We start from the raw sequence: 21,332 nt of genomic DNA on the forward strand, positions 1-21,332 counted from the left end.
CTCCTTTGGCCACCATTCCTTCCAGTTCTCTGCTGCAAATGACTGGAACAAACTGCAAAAATCTCTGAAGCTGTAGACTCTTATCTCCCTCACTAACTTTAAGCATCAGTTGTCAGAGCAGCTTACCGATCACTGCACCTGTACACAGCCCATCTGTAATTAGCCCACCCAACTACCTCATCCCCATATTGTTATTTATTTTGCTAATTTGCACCCCAGTATCTCTATTTGCACATCATCTTTTGCACATCTATCACTCCAGTGTTAATACTAAATTGTAATTATTTTGCACTATGGACAATTTATTGCCTTACCTCCATAACTTACTACATTTGCACACACTGTATATAGATTTTCTATTGTGTTTTTGACTGTACGTTTTCTTTATCCCATATGTAACTCTGTGTTGTTTTTGTCATTCTTTAGTTTTTTATCTTACATTTGTTGTGTAGTACATATTTCAGTGTTTATTTTAATAGTTTTTTACATTTTTTTCCTGTGAAGCACATTGTGTTGCATTCCATGCCTGAAATGTGCTGTCTAAATAAAGCTTGATTTGATTTGTTATGTAAACCACGCCCCTCTGCGAACACGCCTTCTGCGATGTTGGTTAAAAGATGGTAGTTATTTAAATGAGGTCAGAGAATAAGACGTTACCATTGGTATATTCAAATGAGAGGATTTTGTGATGTCACAAAATCCCCTTACTAATCCCGCCTCCTGAATCCAAGTGTCTGACACAGGGAAGAAAACCAGTAACTTTATGATCAAACTACATTTATGATCAATGTAGAAGCAACATACATTTTTCGTACTTTGGTCATCCTACTTTGATCTGGTTTCCTCCAAATATCCTATTTCATGAAAAACATGATTTTGACTGTGCAGGACCTTTAACACAACTGCTTTTAGAGAAATGTTGAAGTATGTGAAGGGGAGAGTTTGGACACCATAACCATGTAGGCCTATTACATTTCACATTCCTTATCTCTTGGGTTTTATTTGTAAACTTATACAGGGCTCTCTTGTGAAATAGTTTTATCTCAATGTGACTCCCTGTTTAAATAAAGTTTAATAAAATAAATCTAGGGCAACCTCCAGCTGGCATTTGACCTGGTTGACCAGGAGTTTGGGATGCGGCCCTTCTTCACTGGAGAAGTGATGGCTGCTGGTCAAGAACCAGACGAGACCAGCATGGTCACCTACCTTTCCAAGTTCGACGAGCTGGCCCCCAGGCTCACCCCACTGCCCGCCTTGGGTACGCCTCACACACCCCTCACCCCCTGCAGACACGTGTCCTGAAGCCCCAGATGTCACAGTTACTGTAACACCCCATCACTGTCATCCTCAAAGGCCCTACCACTCCACTGTGCACTGTTCTCTATTAAAATATCAACCTCTCACTGAATAATTTTTCATCAGGGCCATTTCTTTATACACTGCTCAACAAAAACAAAGAGAACACTTAAACAATACATCCTAGATCTGAATGAATGAAATAATCTTATTAAATACTTTTTTCTTTACATAGTTGAATGTGCTGACAACAAAATCACACAAAAATTATCAATGGAAATCAAATGTATCAACCCATGGAGGTCTGGATTTGGAGTCACCCTCAAAATTAAAGTGAAAAACCACACTTCAGGCTGATCCAACTTTGATGTAATGTCCTTAAAACAAGTCAAAATGAGGCTCAGTAGTGTGTGTGTCCTCCACGTGCCTGTATGACCTCCCTACAACGCCTGGGCATGCTCCTGATGAGGTGGCGGATGGTCTCCTGAGGGATCTCCTCCCAGACCTGGACTAATGCATCCGCCAACTGCTGGACAGTCTGTGGTGCAACGTGGCGTTGGTGGATGGAGCGAGACATGATGTCCCAGATGTGCTCAATTGGATTCAGGTCTGGGGAACGGGCGGGGCCAGTCCATAGCATCAATGCCTTCCTCTTGCAGGAACTGCTGACACACTCCAGCCACATGAGGTCTAGCATTGTCTTGCATTAGGAGGAACCCAGGGCCAACCGCACCAGCATATGGTCTCACAAGGGGTCTGAGGATCTCATCTCGGTACCTAATGGCAGTCAGGCTACCTCTGGCGAGCACATGGAGGGCTGTGCGGCCCCCCAAAGAAATGCCACCCCACACCATGACTGACCCACCGCCAAACCGGTCATGCTGGAGGATGTTGCAGGCAGCAGAACTTTCTCCACGGCGTCTCCAGACTCTGTCACGTGCTCAGTGTGAACCTGCTTTCATCTGTGAAGAGCACAGGGCGCCAGTGGCGAATTTGCCAATCTTGGTGTTCTCTGGCAAATGCCAAACGTCCTGCACGGTGTTGGGCTGTAAGCACAACCCCCACCTGTGGACGTCGGGCCCTCATACCACCCTCATGGAGTCTGTTTCTGACCGTTTGAGCAGACACATGCACATTTGTGGCCTGCTGGAGGTCATTTTGCAGGGCTCTGGCAGTGCTCCTCCTGCTCCTTCTTGCACAAAGTCGGAGGTAGCGGTCCTGCTGCTGGGTTGTTACCCTCCTACGGCCTCCTCCACGTCTCCTGATGTACTGGCCTGTCTCCTGGTAGCGCCTCCATGCTCTGGACACTACATTTACATTTACATTTACGTCATTTAGCAGACGCTCTTATCCAGAGCGACTTACAGTTAGCGCATACATTATTTTATCGAACCCACAACCCTGGCGTTGCAAACGCCATGCTCTACCAACTGAGCTACATCCCCTGCCGGCCATTCCCTCCCCTACCCTGGACGACGCTGGGCCAATTGTGCGCCGCCCCATGGGTCTCCCGGTCGCGGCCGGCCAAACCTTCTTGCCACAGCTCGCATTGATGTGCCATCCTGGATGAGCTGCACTACCTGAGCCACTTGTGTGGGTTGTAGACTCCGTCTCATGCTACCACTAGATTGAAAGCACCGCCAGCATTCAAAAGTGACCAAAACATCAGCCAGGAAGCATAGGAACTGAGAAGTGGTCTGAGGTCACCACCTGCAGAACCACTTCTTTATTGGGGGTGTCTTGCTAATTGCCTATAATGTCCACCTGTTGTCTATTCCATTTGCACAACAGTATGTGAAATGTATTGTCAATCAGTGTTGCTTCCTAAGTGGACAGTTTGATTTCACAGAAGTGTGATTGACTTGGAGTTACATTGTGTTGTTTAAGTGTTCCCTTTATTTTTTTTAAGCAGTGTATATCAAGCTGTGTCTGCCCTTAATGTATTTTTTGTTTCTGGGCTGACCCCTGCTCTCTTTCAGATAAGGCATGTCTTTCTAGAGACACTTTAGCTGGTGAAGAGGGTATTAGATTTCATATGGCTTCCTGTGATTGCACAACCCTATCAGTCATCTTCCCAGCATAGCAGATTACCTTACAGACAGTGTCTGGGTCTAGGATGCCTGGGGGGAACACACTATATACGCACTTGTCTACCCACTTAAACATTTCATAAAACATTTTTTAAATCATAAGTTACCAGTGTATTTGCATATAGTTGATCATAAGTTACCAGTGTATTAGCATATACAGTGCATTCGGAATGTATTCAGACCCCTTGACTTTTTCCACATTTTGTTACAGTGGGGAAAAAAAGTATTTAGTCAGCCACCAATTGTGCAAGTTCTCCCACTTAAAAAGATGAGAGAGGCCTGTAATTTTCATCATAGGTACACGTCAACTATGACAGACAAATTGAGAAAAAGAATTCCAGAAAATCACATTGTAGGATTTATTATGAATTTATTTGCAAATTATGGTGGAAAATAAGTATTTGGTCACCTACAAACAAGCAAGATTTCTGGCTCTCACAGACCTGTAACTTCTTCTTTAAGAGGCTCCTCTGTCCTCCACTCGTTACCTGTATTAATGGCACCTGTTTGAACTTGTTATCAGTATAAAAGACACCTGTCCACAACCTCAAACAGTTACACTCCAAACTCCACTATGGCCAAGACCAAAGAGCTGACAAAGGACACCAGAAACAAAATTGTAGACCTGCACCAGGCTGGGAAGACTGAATCTGCAATAGGTAAGCAGCTTGGTTTGAAGAAGTCAACTGTGGGAGCAATTATTAGGAAATGGAAGACATACAAGACCACTGATAATCTCCCTCGATCTGGGGCTCCACGCAAGATCTCACCCCGTGGGGTCAAAATGATCACAAGAACGGTGAGCAAAAATCCCAGAACCACACGGGGGACCTAGTGAATGACCTGCAGAGAGCTGGGACCAAAGTAACAAAGCCTACCATCAGTAACACACTACGCCGCCAGGGACTCAAATCCTGCAGTGCCAGACGTGTCCCCCTACTTAAGCCAGTACATGTCCAGGCCCGTCTGAAGTTTGCTAGAGTGCATTTGGATGATCCAGAAGAGGATTGGGAGAATGTCATATGGTCAGATGAAACCAAAATATAACTTTTTGGTAAAAACTCAACTCGTCGTGTTTGGAGGACAAATAATGCTGAGTTGCATCCAAAGAACACCATACCTACAGTGAAGCATGGGGGTGGAAACATCATGCTTTGGGGCTGTTTTTCTGCAAAGGGACCAGGACGACTGATCTGTGTAAAGGAAAGAATGAATGGGGCCATGTATCGTGAGATTTTGAGTGAAAACCTCCTTCCATCAGCAAGGGCATTGAAGATGAAACGTGGCTGGGTCTTTCAGCATGACAATGATCCCAAACACACCGCCCGGGCAACGAAGGAGTGGCTTCGTAAGAAGCATTTCAAGGTCCTGGAGTGGCCTAGCCAGTCTCCAGATCTCAACCCCATAGAAAATCTTTGGAGGGAGTTGAAAGTCCGTGTTGCCCAGCGACAGCCCCAAAACATCACTGCTCTAGAGGAGATCTGCATGGAGGAATGGGCCAAAATACCAGCAACAGTGTGTGAAAACCTTGTGAAGACTTACAGAAAACGTTTGACCTGTGTCATTGCCAACAAAGGGTATATAACAAAGTATTGAGAAACTTTTGTTATTGACCAAATACTTATTTTCCACCATAATTTGCAAATAAATTCATAAAAAATCCTACAATGTGATTTTCTGGATTTATTTTCTCATTTTGTCTGTCATAGTTGACGTGTACCTATGATGAAAATTACAGGCCTCTCTCATCTTTTTAAGTGGGAGAACTTGCACAATTGGTGGCTGACTAAATACTTTTTTTCCCCACTGTACGTTACATTCTTATTCAAAAATTGTTTAAATTGTTTTTTAACCTCATCAATCTACACACAATACCTCATAATGACAAAGCAAAAACTGGTTTTTAGACATTTAGTCTCCCAGTGCCTGCCACTGAAAAACATCCCCACAGCATGATGCTGCCACCACCATGCTTCACCGTAGGGATGGTGCCACATTTCCTCCCGACGTGAACCTTGGCATTCAGGCCAAAGAGTTCAATCTTGGTTTCATCAGACCAGAGAATCTTATTTATCATGGTCTGAGAGTCCTTTAGGTGTCTTTTGGCAAACTCCAAGCAGGCTGTCATGTGCTTTTTACTGAGGAGTGGCTTCCGTCTGGCCACCCTACCATAAAGGCCTGATTGGTAGAGTGCTGCAGATATGGTTGTCCTTCTGGAAGGTTCTCCCATCTCCACAGAGGAACTCTGGAGCTCTGTCAGAGTGACCATCGGGTTCTTGGTCACCTTCCTGACCAAGGCCCTTCTCCCCCGATTGCTCAGCTTGGCCGGGCACCAGCTCTAGGAAGATTCTTGGTGGTTCCAAACTTCTTCCATTTAAGAATGACGGACAATTCCTTCGACCTCATGGCTTGGTTTTTGCTTTGACATGCACTGTCAACTGTGGGACCTTATATAGACAGGTGTGTGCCTTTCCAAATCATTTCCAATCAATTGAATTTACCACTGGTGGACTCCAATCAAGTTGTAGAAACATCACATGGTTTATCAATGGAAACAGGATGCACCTGAGCTGAATTTCGAGTCTCATAGCGAAGGGTCTGAATACTTATGTGAATAAGGTGTTTCTGTTTTTAATGTTTTATAAATGTGCAAACATTTCTAAAAACCTGTTTTCGCTTTGTCATTATAGGGTATTGTGTGTAGATTGATAACGAAAATGTTTTTTTTATCCATTTTAGAATAAGGCTGTAATGTAAGAAAATGTGGAAAAAGTCATGGGGTCTGAATACTTTCCGAAGTATTATTCATTGTTTCACACTGTATGGTAATGTCTGTTCTCTGTCGCAGAAAAGGTTGTATTTTCTCCAACTTCTTGATCATTATGTGTGCATTGGCCAATTGATAGCTATTGGTTCGATTTATGGTAAGTCCTCAGATTCTTTGGTGATAACAAATGCATGTCAATTAAGTAATGTGTCTCTTCAAGAGTTAGTTATTTGCCTCAAGCGTCTGTTCAATTCCTGTTTTGAGTTACGATTTATCCTTAGAGAGGAATTACTATAGTATATATTAAAGTATTTATAAGACGTGTTTGAGTCATTTTGGATGAATGATGTTGCAACATCACTTGTGAGTGAAAATGGATCCTTGTGAAACCTTATGGGACCATGTGGAGTTTTCACATGCACTTGCTCTTAGTCTGTCAAAGACCAGGGTCCATATGTATCAAGTGTCTCATAGTAGGAGTGCTGATTTACGATCAGTTTTGCCTTTTAGATCAAAATAAATAAATTACATTGACAGTGGGGACCTGATCTTAGACCAGCACTCCTAGAAGTTTTCCATTAAAAGGACAGGTGACATGCATGAAACATTGTGGTTCATCCTTGCAAAGCAAATTCTCGAGTGTTAAATCAACACTGAGGGGTGGTTTCGCAGACACAGATTAAGCTTAATCCTAGACAAAATTGCACTGTTAAACTGGACTAACTGAAATGGCATTTCTCAGACATGGTTTAAAATAGTCTCAGACTTGCCCTAGTCTAGATTTTAAAAGTCTGATTTCCAGAAGGACTCTTCGAGGCAAGCAACACCGAAGCATGCATGAGAGCACCAGTTGTTCTGGACGACTGTGTGATAACGCTCTCGGTAGCCGATGTGAGCAAGACCTTTAAACAGGTCAACATTCACAAAGCCGCAGGGCCAGACGGATTACCAGGACGTGTACTCAAAGCATGCGCGGACCAACTGGCAAGTGTCTTCACTGACATTGTCAACCTCTCCCTGACCGAGTCTGTAATACCTACATGTTTCAAGCAGACCCCCATAGTCCCTGTGCCCAAGGAAGCGAAGGTAACCTGCCTAAATGATTACCGCCCCGTAGCAGTTACGTCGGTAGCCATGAAGTGCTTTGAAAGGCTGGTCATTGCTCACATCAACAGCATCATACCGGATAACCTAGACCCACTCCAATTCGCATACCGCCCCAACAGATCCACAGATGACGCAATCTCAATCACACTCCACACTGCTCTTTCCCACCTGGACAAAAGGAACATTTATGTGAGAATGCTGTTCATTGACTACAGCTCAGCGTTCAACACCATTGTGCCCACAAAGCTCATCACAAAGCTAAGGACCCTGGGACTAAACACCTCCCTCTGCAACTGGATCCTGGACTTCCTGACGGGCCGCCCCCATGTGGTAAGGGTAGGCAACAACACGTCTGCCACGCTGATCCTCAACACTGGGGCCCCTCAGGGGTGCGTGCTTAGTACCCTCCTGTACTCCCTGTTCACCTACGACTGTGTGGCCAAACACGACTCCAACACCATCATAAAGTTTGCTGACAAGACAACAGTGGTAGGCCTGATCACCGACAACAATGAGACAGCCTATAAGGAGGAGGTCAGAGACCTGGCAGTGTGCTGCCAGGACAACAACCTCTCCCTCAATGTGAACCATACAAAGGAGCTGATCGTGGACTACAGGGAAAGGCGGGCCGAATAGGCGGAGTGGAGCGGGTCGAGAGTTTCAAGTTTCTTGGTGTCCACATCATCAACAAACTATCATGGTCCAAACACACCAACACAGTCGTGAAGAGGGCATGACAACACCTTTCCCCCTCAGGAGACTGAAAAGATTTGGCATGGGTCCCCAGATCCTCAAAAAGTTATACAGTTGCACCATCGAGAGCATCCTAACTGGTTGCATCACCACCTGATATGACAACTGCTCGGCAGAGGGTAGTGCGTACGGCCCAGTACATCACTGGGGCCAAGCTTCCTGCCATCCAGGACCTATACACTAGGCGATGTCAGAGGAAAGCCCAAAAAATTGTCAAAGACTCCAATCACCAAAGTCATAAACAGTATTACTGTAAGCACCCTCTTCTCAATATGAGGCTTACTACCCCACAGCGGTGTTACCAACATCCAACAAATTCTAGAGAAATGGTCCCTTCTGGTGACCAGCCTGTTGTTTTCACAGTGTTTTCACTGGTGAGAAGCCTTTGTTGTGTTTTTGTTTATGCTAATGTGCCTTGCTCAAGGGCACCACAGTATTATACAATACGGGATATTGAAGCAGGTAACCCTCCAGTTGTCAGATCACTCCCTGCTGATTGCTCCACAGGCATCCCGCCTCTCTAACCTCAAGGCTACCACCACCCCATCTTGACAATGATGTTATTCATAAAAGCTTCAGCAGCAGCAGCAGACAACCACTGATCTCCAAGCAGGAACTCAACAGACTCCACCACCAGCTCTTGGGTCCGGACCCTCTCTCTCTCACATGCAGTATGGCAGCTCCTCTCTCTACAGGCAGGCATTAGGTTTTACCAGGGCCACCGCAGGATGCCCAACAGATTGTTAGGCCTACTGCTGCTAGGTAGCTCTCTCTCTGCTCTCCCCCTCCCCTCTGTCTGTCCTTGATTGCAGGAGTGAAGTCTGGTGTGCGGGAGTCAGGGTTCCAGCTGCAGCTCATTCACCATAATCACCTCAGCCTTTAAGACCCGGTCAAACTTTCCACTCATCGTCAGATCATAGTCAAGACAACCATGTTAGTCTCGCTGCCGACTCAACCTGTCTGTTTTCGCTCTTGTGTTTTTGGACTGTTTATTTACTTTTTCTCCTGTGCCACAGATATTTGGAACCCTGACTCCTGCCTCCGCTTCACTCCTGCCACCACCATCCTGCTCTCCACTATCGGGCCTCTCCTTTGGACTCACCACGGACACTAGGACATTACGGTACCACACCTGCCCTGACCTGGATCTGTACCCTCCCCTGTAACCTGGACTTGCTCTTCCCCATTTATTGGAAACCTGGACTATTGAACATTATAATAAACCTGTTAAAACTTCTCTGGCTTGGTGTACTTGTCTGCATTTGGGTTCTATCCAGTTAAATCATAACAGTATGATCTGACCAACATGAACCCAGCAGACAGTAGCTCGGATACCACCCCAGAGTGCACTCAAATTTGGACTGCCATAGCCAATCAGGGCATTCTACTTGGCCAACATGATACCCTGTTTAAGACGATTGCTGAGGACAGTCAGGTGCTGCTTAATCAGGTTCAATTACTCACCAATCAAGTGTCTGTCCTTACTACCCCTTCAGCCCAGATCAGAGAGCCTTTTGTTCCTGCTCCAGAGCGCTATGACGGGAACATGGGAACCTGTGGCGATTTTTTTGACTCAATGCTCGTTAGTGTTTGAACAACAGCCCCTCACCTACGCCTCAGAAAGAGCCCGTGTGCCTACCTTATCAACTCTACTAAGCGGTTCCGCTCGTGCCTGGGGATCCGCGGTCTGGGAGAGTCAGTCGGACATTTGCAACGCTTACGTGGCCTTCACCACGGAGATGAGGAAGGTTTTTGACCACCCCGTACGAGGCAAGGAGGCTGCGAAACGGTTGTTTTCTCTTCGGCAGGGGGCTCGTAGTGTGGCGGAGATGGCAGTGGAGTTTCGGACTTTAGCAGCAGTGAGTGGTTGGAATGACGAGGCATTACAAGGAGTGTTCATCAATGCTTTGTCTGAGACTTTAAAAGATGAATTGGTGTCATATGATGAATCGCCTACGCTGGATAATCTTATTTCACTCACTATCAGGTTGGATAATCGGATTCGGGAGCGCCGCCGGGAGGGAGTGTTAGTTCCAAGCAACCTGTCTGTCATCAACAAACTCCTCCCCTGCATCGTCCCCTACGGAGAGAGCCGTGTCTTCCCCGAGTCGATACGAGGAGCACTGAACCCGAAGCCATGGAGGTGGGTCGTGCACGGTTGTCCTCAGAGGAGCGTGCACGTCGTATTCAGGCTCGGGTCTGCCTGTATTGTGGAGAAGCTGGTCATTTTCGTTCCTTCCTGCCCAGTTCGTCCGGGAAAAGGGGCCGGCTCATCATTTATGGGAGAAGTTTTGGTGAGCCGAGCAGCGGATTCTTCCTCTTCTCCCGCATTCTGCTCCAGGCATCCCTCCAGTGGCAGTCCCAGAATTTCTCTGTTAGTGCGCTGATTGACTCTGGTGCCGACAAAGCTTTTTGGATAGAGAGTGGGCTCAACAAATGGATTTGGAGACTGTTCCTATGGACTGTCCGCTGCAGGCTAAGGGTCTAAATGGACAATTGTTGACCCGCATTACCCATCAGACTGTTCCTGTTTGTCTTAGAGTGTCGGGAAATCATCAGGAGAACATTCAATTCCATATTATCGACTGCCCACAGACTCCCCTGGTCCTTGGTATCCCCTGGCTCATAAAACACAATCCACACATTGATTGGGTGACAGGTAGCATTGTTTCATGGAGCACATTTTGTCATGTGAATTGTTTGTGTTCTGCTCAGACTCCTGCCAGTACTGTGCCTCAACCTCCACTGGAGTCCATGGATCTTTCTGCTGTTCCTGACGTGTATCATGACCTGGCATCCGTTTTCTGCAAACACAGAGCTACTTCTCTTCCTCCTCACCGGCCTTACGACTGCGCCATTGACCTCCAGCCAGGAGCCCGCTCCCCAGCAGTCGCCTGTACAATCTCTCCCGGCCGGAGACGGAGGCTATGGAGAACTACATTCGGGACTCCTTGGCGGCAGGTATTATGCGTCCTTCCTCATCACCTGTAGGAGCGGGATTCTTTTTTGTTGCTAAGAAGGATAAGACCCTCAGACCCTGTATTGATTACCGTGGACTTAACAACATCACCATTAAGAACAAGTATTCTCTGCCTTTGATTAATTCTGCTTTTCCCCTCCTTCATGGTGCTACCATCTTTACGAAACTGGATCTACGAAATGCGTATCACCTGGTGCGCATTCGTAAGGGTGATGAATGGAAGACTGCCTTCAACACACCCTTGGGACATTTTGAGTATCGGGTTATGCCTTTTGGGTTGTCTAATGCCCCTGCTGTTTTTCAGGCACTAGTCAATGATGTCCTTCGGGACATGTTGAATCGGTTTGTTTTTGTCTATCTGGATGATATCTTGATTTTCTCAGAGTCCTCCCAGGAACATGAACTGCATGTGCGCCAGGTGTTGCAAAGGTTGTTGGAGAACAAACTGTTTGTGAAGATGGAGAAATGTGAATTTCATGTGTCTGAGACCTCTTTTTGGGTTACATCATAGCTCAGGGGAGCTGCGGATGGACCCAGCTAAGATCTCTGCTGTCACGGACTGGCCAGCTCCCTCTACCCGCAAACAACTTCAACGATTCCTGGGGTTTGCGAACTTCTATAGGAGGTTCATCAAGGACTACAGCCGCATTGCGGCGCCACTCACCGCTCTCACCTCCATCTCACGACCGTTACGCTTGGAATGAAGGGGGCCGAATCAGCGTTCGAAGAACTGAAACATCGCTTCGCCTCGGCTCCCATTCTGATGCAGCCGGACCCCGACCGCCAGTTTGTCGTGGAGGTGGATGCATCCGACACTGGGGTAGGTGCAGTGTTGTCACAACGTTCTCCTGAAGATAACAAACTGCATCCCTGTGCTTTTCTCTCAAGGAAACTTTCTCAGGCAGAGAGGAATTATGATGTTGGAAATCGTGAACTGCTCGGCCGTTAAGCTGGCTCTCGAGGAGTGGCGACATTGGTTGGAGGGGCGGAACAACCCTTCATCGTTTGGACGGATCATAAGAATCTGGCTTACCTCCAGTCAGCGAAGCAGCTCAACCCCCGTCAAGCCAGGTGGGCACTATTTTTTGGGAGATTCAATTTTTCTCTGTCTTACCGTCCTGGGTCACGCAACGTCAAGCCTGACGCCCTGTCTCGTGTTCATTCGGCTGTTGATACTGGTAGTAACCCTGAACCCATTTTGCCTCCTACCTGCAGTATTGCAGTCATCACATGTGACATCGAGGGGATTGTTAGACAGGCTCAACATCATCAAGCTGACCCTGGGAGGGGTCCTCCTAACCGGATGTTTGTCCCTGAGTCTGCTCGCTCCCAGGTACTTCAGTGGGCTCACTCGTCTCCCCTTACCTGTCACCCTGGAGTTTCGCGGACCCTTGACTTTGTGCGACGGAAGTTCTGGTGGGCCACGATGGAGGCGGACACTCGAGCCTTCATTGCTGCTATGCGGTATGTGCACGAAGTAAAAACTCCACCCAGGCCAGCGCTGGTCATCTACGACCTCTACCTATACCCAGCCGGCCCTGGTTGCATATCGCTATGGATTTTGTCACTGGACTTCCCCCCTCATCTGGTAAGACTGTCATTCTTACGGTGATTGATCGTTTTTCTAAGTTCGCTCATTTTTTTTAAACTGCCCACTGCCAGAGAGACGGCTGATATTTTGGTTGAACATGTGTTCCGCTCTCATGGTCTACCCACGGATATTGTCTCTGACAGGGGTCCCCAGTTTGTCTCCCAGGTGTGGAAAGCTTTCTGTAAAGCTTTGGGCATTACATCCAGCCTGTCCTCTGGATATCACCCCCAGACCAACGGGCAAGCCGAGAGAGCGAACCAGGAGATGGAGACCGCACTTCGCTGTGTCACTGGGTCTAACCCTGGGTCATGGAGCTCCATGCTCCCCTGGGTGGAATATGCTCATAACACCTTGACTAACGCTTCCTCTGGTTTGTCTCCTTTTCTGTGTGCTCTGGGTTATCAACCTCCCCTGTTCCCTTCCCAAGAGAGGGAACTTGCGGTACCCTCGGTGCAGTCCCACATGCGCCGCTGCTGCAAGGTCTGGAGGAAGGCCAGGGTAGCTCTGTCCCGAGCTTCGGCGTACATGCAGAGGCAAGCCAACCGTCACCGGTCCCAGGCTCCCGGTTACTCTCCTGGTCAAGAGGTATGGCTGAAGTCACGGGACCTTCCATTGAAGGTGGAGTCGAAGAAGATGGCGCCTCGTTTTATAGGACCGTTCAAGATACTGTCTATTGTTAACCCCTGCGCGGTTAAGCTACAGCTTCCTGCCTCCCTACGGGTTCATTCCACCTTTCATGTTTCCCAGATTAAGCCTGTGTCGGTTAGCCCTTTGTGCCCGCCCTCTCGTCCCCCTCCTCCGCCCAAGATCGTGGGTGGGGGTCCGGTCTACACTGTCCGGCGACTTCTGGATGTTCGCCGCCGGGGTCGGGGTTTCCAGTACCTGGTGGATTGGGAGGGTTATGGTCCTGAGGAACGTTCCTGGGTGCCCAGGAGCTTCATTGTGGATCCTGCTCTGGTTCGTGAGTTTCATAGGTTACATCCTGGTAAACCCTGTCGGCCGCCAGGTGGCGTCCGTAGAGGGGGTACTGTTAGGCCTACTGCTGCTAGGTAGCTCTCTCTCTGCTCTCCCCCTCCCCTCTGTCTGTCCTTGATTGCAGGAGTGAAGTCTGGTGTGCGGGAGTCAGGGTTCCAGCTGCAGCTCATTCACCATAATCACCTCAGCCTTTAAGACCCGGTCAAACTTTCCACTCATCGTCAGATCATAGTCAAGACAACCATGTTAGTCTCGCTGCCGACTCAACCTGTCTGTTTTCGCTCTTGTGTTTTTTGGACTGTTTATTTACTTTTCTCCTGTGCCACAGATATTTGGAACCTGACTCCTGCCTCCGCTTCACTCCTGCCACCACCATCCTGCTCTCCACTATCGGGCCTCTCCTTTGGACTCACCACGGACACTAGGACATTACGGTACCACACCTGCCCTGACCTGGATCTGTACCCTCCCTGTAACCTGGACTTGCTCTTCCCCATTTATTGGAAACCTGGACTATTGAACATTATAATAAACCTGTTAAAACTTCTCTGGCTTGGTGTACTTGTCTGCATTTGGGTTCTATCCAGTTAAATCATAACACAGATGGTCAAGGAGCGCGCCAGTGGGATAACAAAATTGAGTTTATTCTAACTGTGGCTGGTGCTAATGTTGGACTTTAGAAATATATGAAGGTTTCCATATCTTTGTTACAAGAACGGTGGGGGTGAATCAACATTCTCCTTTTTGCTTGTTGGTCAAATATGTGCATACATTTGTAAACCTTTGAAAGTATTTTCTTTAGACTGGGTGAGTTTGATCTCTTTTTTCGGTTCAGTCCCTGTAAAGGTTCTTTATAACTTCCAAAATATTATTTTGAACTTCCAAAATATATTTATGGGTCGGTTTAGTAAAAATAAGAAATAGGTACAGTTGCGCTCAAATATATGGGAACCCTTGCACAATTCACTATTTCTTCTAAAATAAGTTGTATTTGTTTGATTTACGACTGCAAAGGACAAAGAAAGATCTAAACTGAAATTGAGATGTTTTACTTCAAAGTCAGAAAATGGCCTGAACTACATTATTCCAAATTCACATATATTCGGTTGGAGGCAGGAGATTCTCGTTTACTTTGTTATTTAGCTCACCTGTGGTAAGTTGCAGGTGCCTACAGGGTAAAATGAACCATTCAACCAAAGGTTGGTGTGCCTCGGGAGGACGGGGGCGGTGGCAGTTAGGTGATGCATGTCACACTTTTATCCCAGTTCTCTCTCTCTTGTTTATTAATTAATGGATGATTTTACCCCTGGTCAAAGGTGAGGTCAGGCAAAAAGAGGAACCAAAAGGATTGGTTTGGTTTGTTGTTTAGCTGATCTAGAGGTCTTTGAAGAAACAAAGAAGATAAGAAAACAAAGAAACAAAGCTGTATCCAAATACTTTACACTCTCAGAAAATAAGGGTATGGTTAGGGTAAAGATGATTATTTGTTTACCATGGAATGATCCGTATACCTTTTGACGTGGAAATGCCCTATTCACTTTCATTCTTTTTTTGGCCTGGTGCCGGGTTACCTTCAGACGAATCTTATGAGGTTTGTGGGCGTCGTAGAGCAAAACAACTGACATGTACGTGTTCGTGAGAGTCTCTGCTTTTTATTTATTTGTTTGTAGCCCAAATCGTTTGGATTCTACAGACAGAAGTTGGCACATCGGTGGTACCGACTTCAAATGGTGGGGGTCGTACAGCAAGATGGAGAACACCATCATGGCAGTCTCATCTTTCCATAGTGGGGTCATATTAGTTTGTTGTCTCCTGGTTTGACAAACACAGCTGTAGCTCTGCCAACTTCCACTGCAGATGTGGAAGGCCGACATCGGCGGATGTGGTGGATTGAGACGCAGCCCATGCAAAAAAACAGATATCTTTCACTTGATAGGGATTTTTTTATTATGCTAATTAAATGTCCATGTGGGTGTGGACATCGACTATCCTGGGTTTCAGTGGTCTATGGTTATGTTAATTAAAGCTTGAGCATGTCCGCTGCCAGTTCTGAAGTCTTTATAAAGGCTTATATAAAAGCATGCCATTAATATTGTAGCGACCTTAACCGAACACTGAGCGACCTTACAAGAGGTACAGACCTCTTGGCGTAATTGTGAAGGTGTTGCTGGACCCACGTTCGAGTCCCAGTCTGGGGTACCCCCCGAATTTGCTACATTGGTGTCAGAAGTGGGATGGCAGAGAGGCGTGTACACATGAGGGACATGGTATAGAGAAGAGGTACATTTTTGCCACTTAAAAGGTACTAACGGCTTTGTCACTGTGGTGGTACCCTAAAAAGGCAAATTTGTACCTTTTTGGCTCTTTTAAGGTACAAACTGCAAGGGTACAATTATGTACCTATAACTTATGGTACAATGGACCTACCTTACAGGGTACCACTACAGTGACAAGTGTTTGTACCACTTTAAGTACAATTTGGTACCTTTGTTTTCTGATAGTTTAGTTGGATCCCCTGAAAACTGTGTGACGTCAGATGACCACATGGTCATTGTGCTGGTTCCTTTGAAAATGTCGTTTTTCGGTGTGTATTTACAACTAATAAATATACTGGTTTGGTTTCAGACAGAGATAGTTGAGTGTATCAGTGGCGTGAGCCTTTCGTTACTGATGGATGGAAAGCCTGGCTGAGGAGTCATCTGGTATACGCAATGGGAATATAATTACTAAATCAAGCTCAAAATTGGATCATATCCTATCATAAGATATGAAGGTTAATCAAAGCTAAATTTGAACTCAATGGGTCGACTCAAAGAACATGTCTCTTAAAAAACCAAACCCGTAATTGATTTTCTTTATAGTTTCTAATTGTATTTAAAAATTATATACAGTGCTATGAAAAAGTATTTGCCCCCTTTCTAATTTTCTCTACTTTTGCATATTTGTGATACTGAATGTTATCAGATCTTCAACCAAACCTAATATTAGATAAAGGGAACATAAGTGAACAAATAACACAACAATTACATATTTATTTCATAAACAAAGTTATGCAACACCCAATTCCCCTGTGTGAAAAAGTAATTGCCCCCTTACACTCAATAACTGGTTGTGCCACCTTTATCTGCAATGACTCCAACCAAATGCTTCCTGTAGTTGTTGATCAGTCTCTTACGTCGCTGTGAAGGAATTTTGGCCCACTCTTCCATGCAGAACTACTTTAACTCAGTGGCGTGTGGGTTTTCAAACATGAACTGCTCGTTTCAAGTCCTGCCACAACGTCTCAATTGGGATTAGGTCTGGACTTTGACTAGGTCATTCCAAAACTTCAAATTTGTTGCTTTTTAGCTATTTTCATGTAGACTTGATTGTGTGTTTTGGATCATTGTCTTGCTGCATGACCCAGCTGCACTTCAGCTTCAGCTCACAGACGGATGGTCTGATATTCTCCTGTAGAATTCTCTGATACAGAGCATAATTCATGGTTCCTTCTATTAAGGCAAGTCGTCCAGGTCCTGAGGCAGCAAAGCATCCCCAAACCATCACACCACCACCACCATGCTTGACCTTTGGTATGATGTTCTTACTGTGGAATGCAGAGTTTGGTTTTCGCCAGGCATTACTGGAACCATGTCGTCCAAGAAGTTATACTTTTGAATAATCTGTCCATAGAACGTTCTTCCAAGAGTCTTGATGATCATCCAGGTGCTTTTTGGCAAACTTGAGTCAACTTTTTGGAAGAGATGGGTCCCATTATGCCTGGCGAAAACCAAACACTGCATTCCACAGTAAGAACATCATACCAAAGGTCAAGCATGGTGGTGGTGTGATGGTTTGGGGATGCTTTGCTGCTTCAGGACCTGGACGATTTGCCATAATAGAAGGAACCATGAATTCTGCTCTGTATCAGAGAATTCTACAGGAGAATGTCAGACCATCCGTCTGTGAGCTGAAGCTGAAGCACAGCTGGGTCATACAGCAAGACAATGATCATATCACGCTGCGCCTTGGTCTGACCCGTCCTTAAACGAACGTGACAGAAGATTCCACCAAACACGGACCAATCAGCGTGCCCAGGAGGACCGAACACCCTGGACACAGGTGGGGAAGATTTGGTCTTGGGAGGAGATATTTGTGGGAAAAGGACCCTGGGCGAAGAAGGAAGCCCAGGCAGGAGAGGAGCAACAGCAACACAGAAGCTGGCCGAGGAGGAAGCCCGAGAAGCAGCCCCAATAACATTTTTTTGGGGGGCTAAAGGGGTGGTCGGGGAGCGAGAGAGAAGAGCCCCGACCACTGCACCCGGTGGGTTTCCAGATTGAGTCCCTACGACCATGGGAAGAAGAGTGGGAACAGTATTATACTGAGGAGTCGGAGGATGATGACGACGATGAGTTTCTGTTCCCTAACTCGTGGGGGCTCCCGGAGGAGTGCCGAGAGAGAGAGAAGGATCGGATCTGCAGGGTAACAGTAGGAGACACCATATTACGGGGGCTGATAGCTAGAAAGAGCGGGAGAGATCCATTCAAGAGGAGGCACTGCAGGAGGCTCGTAGGGAAAAGGAGGAAGTAGAGGCATGGAGAGAGGAGTTGGTTAGGCAGCATAAGGAGTGGGGGTTAATAAAGGAACCCAGGTATACGGAGATACGCCCTGGTCCTCGCACCAAGCCAGTGGTGCGTGTCGCCAGTCCGACCCGGCCCGTTCCTGCTCCTCGCACTAAGCCAGTGGTGCGTGTTCCCAGTCCGGCCCGGCCCGTTCCTGCTCCTCGCACCAAGCCAGTGGTGCGTGTTCCCAGTCCGGCCCGGCCTGTTCCTGTTCCTCGCACCAAGCCAGTGGTGCGTGTCACCAGTCCGGCCCGGCCTGTTCCTGCTCCTCGCACCAAGCCAGTGGTGCGTGTTCCCAGTTCGGCCCGACCTGTTCCTGCTCCTCGCACCAAGCCAGTGGTGCGTGTCGCCAGTCCGGCCCGTTCCTGCTCCTCGCACCAAGCCAGTGGTGCGTGTTCCCAGTCCGGCCCGGCCCGTTCCTGCTCCTCGCACCAAGCCAGTGGTGCGTGTCGCCAGTCCGGCCCAGCCTGTTCCTGCTCCTCGCACCAAGCCAGTGGTGCGTGTCGCCAGTCCGGCCTGGCCCGTTCCTGCTTCTCGCACCAAGCCAGTGGTGCGTGTTCCTAGTCCGGTCCGGCCCGTGCCTGCTCCTCGCACCAGACCAGTGGTGCGTGTGTCCAGTCCGGCACGGGCCGTGCCCGTTCCACCGGTGCCTGGTCCGGCACCGGTAAGCTGCTCCACTCCGGAGCCAGAGCAGTCCGCTCCACCGGTGCCTGATCCAGCTCCGGTCAGCTGCTCCACTCCGGAGCCAGAGCAGTCCGTTCCGCCGGGGTCCAGTCCAGCTCCGGTCAGCTGCTCCACTCCGGAGCCAGAGCAGTCCGCTCCACCGGTGCACAGTCCAGCTCCGGTCAGCGGCTCCACTCCGGAGCCAGAGTAGTCCGCTCCACCGGTGCCCAGTCCAGCTCCGGTCAGCGGCTCCAGTCCAGACCCAGACGTCAGCCCCTCTCCAGGTTCGGGGTCTCCCACACCAGGGTCCAGACAGGGCTTGGAGTATCGTGGGAGGAAGGAGAGGGGAAGCAGCGCGCCGAGGTCCAGACCAGACCAGGGGCGCAAAAGGGAGGCGGCGAGTATGTGGTCGTCACGCCCGGTCCCTACCCTGTTATGTAAAGGTTGTGCGGTCCGAGTCCGCACCTTTGGGGGAGGGGGGGTACTGTCACACCCTGACTTATGGGACTCTGGTATGTTGAGTCAGGGTGTGGTGTTCTATGTTGTGTTTTCTATGTTTATATTCTAGGTGTTGTATGTCTATGTTTGGCCGGGTGTGATTCCCAATCAGAGACAGCTGTCGCTCGTTGTCTCTGATTGGGGATCATACTTAGGCAGCCCGTTGGCATACATTAGTTGTGGGATCTTGTTCCGTGTGTAGGCTTGTTTTGTGTTCAGCCTTAGGACTTCACGTTTGGTTTGGTTTGTTGTTTTGTTGTATGTTTATCGGTTAAATAAACATGTACGCATTTCACGCTGCGCCTTGGTCTGACCCGTCCTTAAACGAACGTGACAATCTGATAACATTCAGTATCACAAATATGCAAAAGTAGAGACAATTAGAAAGGGGGCAAATACTTTTTCATAGCACTGTATATGTAAAACCTTCGGTCATGACCTCCGTGTCCTCAATGGTAGCTACGGCCCTGCCTGCATGTACAGTAGGTGCACTCTAACCAAAAACCTAACCCTTTTATTTATGTGCTGTCAACTAATGGTTAAAGTGAACAGAGGCCTAATATGTGTGACTCCTGCCTGTTCTGCAGGTGCCTTCTTCATTCCACACATCCTGTACCTGGTGACCTGTGGCATCCCTCTGTTCATCCTGGAGATGGCTCTGGGTCAGTTCACCAGCCTGGGGGGCATCACCTGCTGGAGGAAGATCTGCCCGCTGTTTGAGGGTGAGGATCATTAAATTACTATAGTAATTTAATAGGATCTCTGCGGTGAGTTCTGTGCACTAAAAAGTTACTTTTCAAATGCCTTTTCTGCAGCACAGGTACATTGTTATTGTGACAAACTCTCGCAGAATGAACCTTTATTATCCGCTTCCCACATGTCTTATCTGTCAAATGTTTTCATGTAGATGTTGGGTAGCATGGTCTTGCTAAGGATTATGCTAGCTTCATCAGAACGTATAGTTGAAATGTTGGTGAAGTCAAATAAATCACTCTGCAATGAAGACTAGAGTGAGACTTTCAGTTCTTCTTCAAAGTTTAGACTTTTCCATTAGTCAGCACCTCACCTTATAAGACCTAAGGGTGTTTGTTCCTTATCAGTGCTGAGACACATCTATTCATTTCTATATGAATCCTGTGAAACAAACAATGCGTGAGTGCTCTTAATTCATTAACATTTCTGTGTAGTTACATAGGGCCCCATTCATTTTTTTAAATTATGTAATGTTAGGTTTTATGTGCATGTAGCTATGTTTCTCTTCTTATCTTCATCAGGAACGGGCTACGCAACCCAGGTGATCATTATATATGGATGTACCACCTACATTGTGATCCTGGCCTGGGCTTTCCTCTACTTGTTCTCATCCTTCACTGTTGGCCTGCCATGGGCCAACTGCCACAACACCTGGAACACAGTATAGTGGAGGCTGCTGGGTTACAATAATCCTGGCAGGAGCTACTACCTCTGTAGTTTAGTTATGTTAAGAAGCACACAGTGCTGCTAATAAATAACATCCATCACTGCAATTCAAACACAGAAAATTCAAACCGCTTGCAGGTATGGTTGTTCAATGTGGGGAGATCATGAGCAATACTGAAGAAGACAAGACAGTGAGAATAGTATGGTCGCAGTCCGCTGCAGGCTGTCTTCTACCTTTCACTGCCATTCCCCTGTCTCATACACTCCACATCAATGTTTTCACCTTGTCATCAGACCTCTTTAAAATGTGTTCAGATTAAATTAAAAGTTTATTCAAATGTATTCTAATTTAAAAAGTAAACAGGCCTACTAAATAAGCCTATGCAAAACAGATTTGAAAAATATGCCCCATAGCGTTAAACCTTTATCTCAAGTGTTCATATATGACCGACCGCCTCGATTTGTTTTTATGTAGCAACATTTGAAATTGTGTTTTTTACATTGGATAAAAGTAGAGACTCATAGCTACAAAATGGTATATCATACACTGCAGTTGAGGAACAATGGGAAAATAATTCTGCTTTGAAAGGTG

The 21,332-nt window shown here is 47.1% G+C and overlaps 1 pseudogene; it reads left to right on the top strand.

Moving 5' to 3' along the window:
- The first annotated feature begins 1,134 nt into the window (after positions 1-1,134).
- On the top strand, positions 1,135-20,741 carry LOC121547855 (annotated as a pseudogene).
- The last annotated feature ends 591 nt before the right edge of the window (positions 20,742-21,332 follow it).

This window comes from Coregonus clupeaformis, chromosome 31, assembly GCF_020615455.1.
Source record: "Coregonus clupeaformis isolate EN_2021a chromosome 31, ASM2061545v1, whole genome shotgun sequence".
NCBI classification, from domain to species: domain Eukaryota; kingdom Metazoa; phylum Chordata; class Actinopteri; order Salmoniformes; family Salmonidae; genus Coregonus; species Coregonus clupeaformis.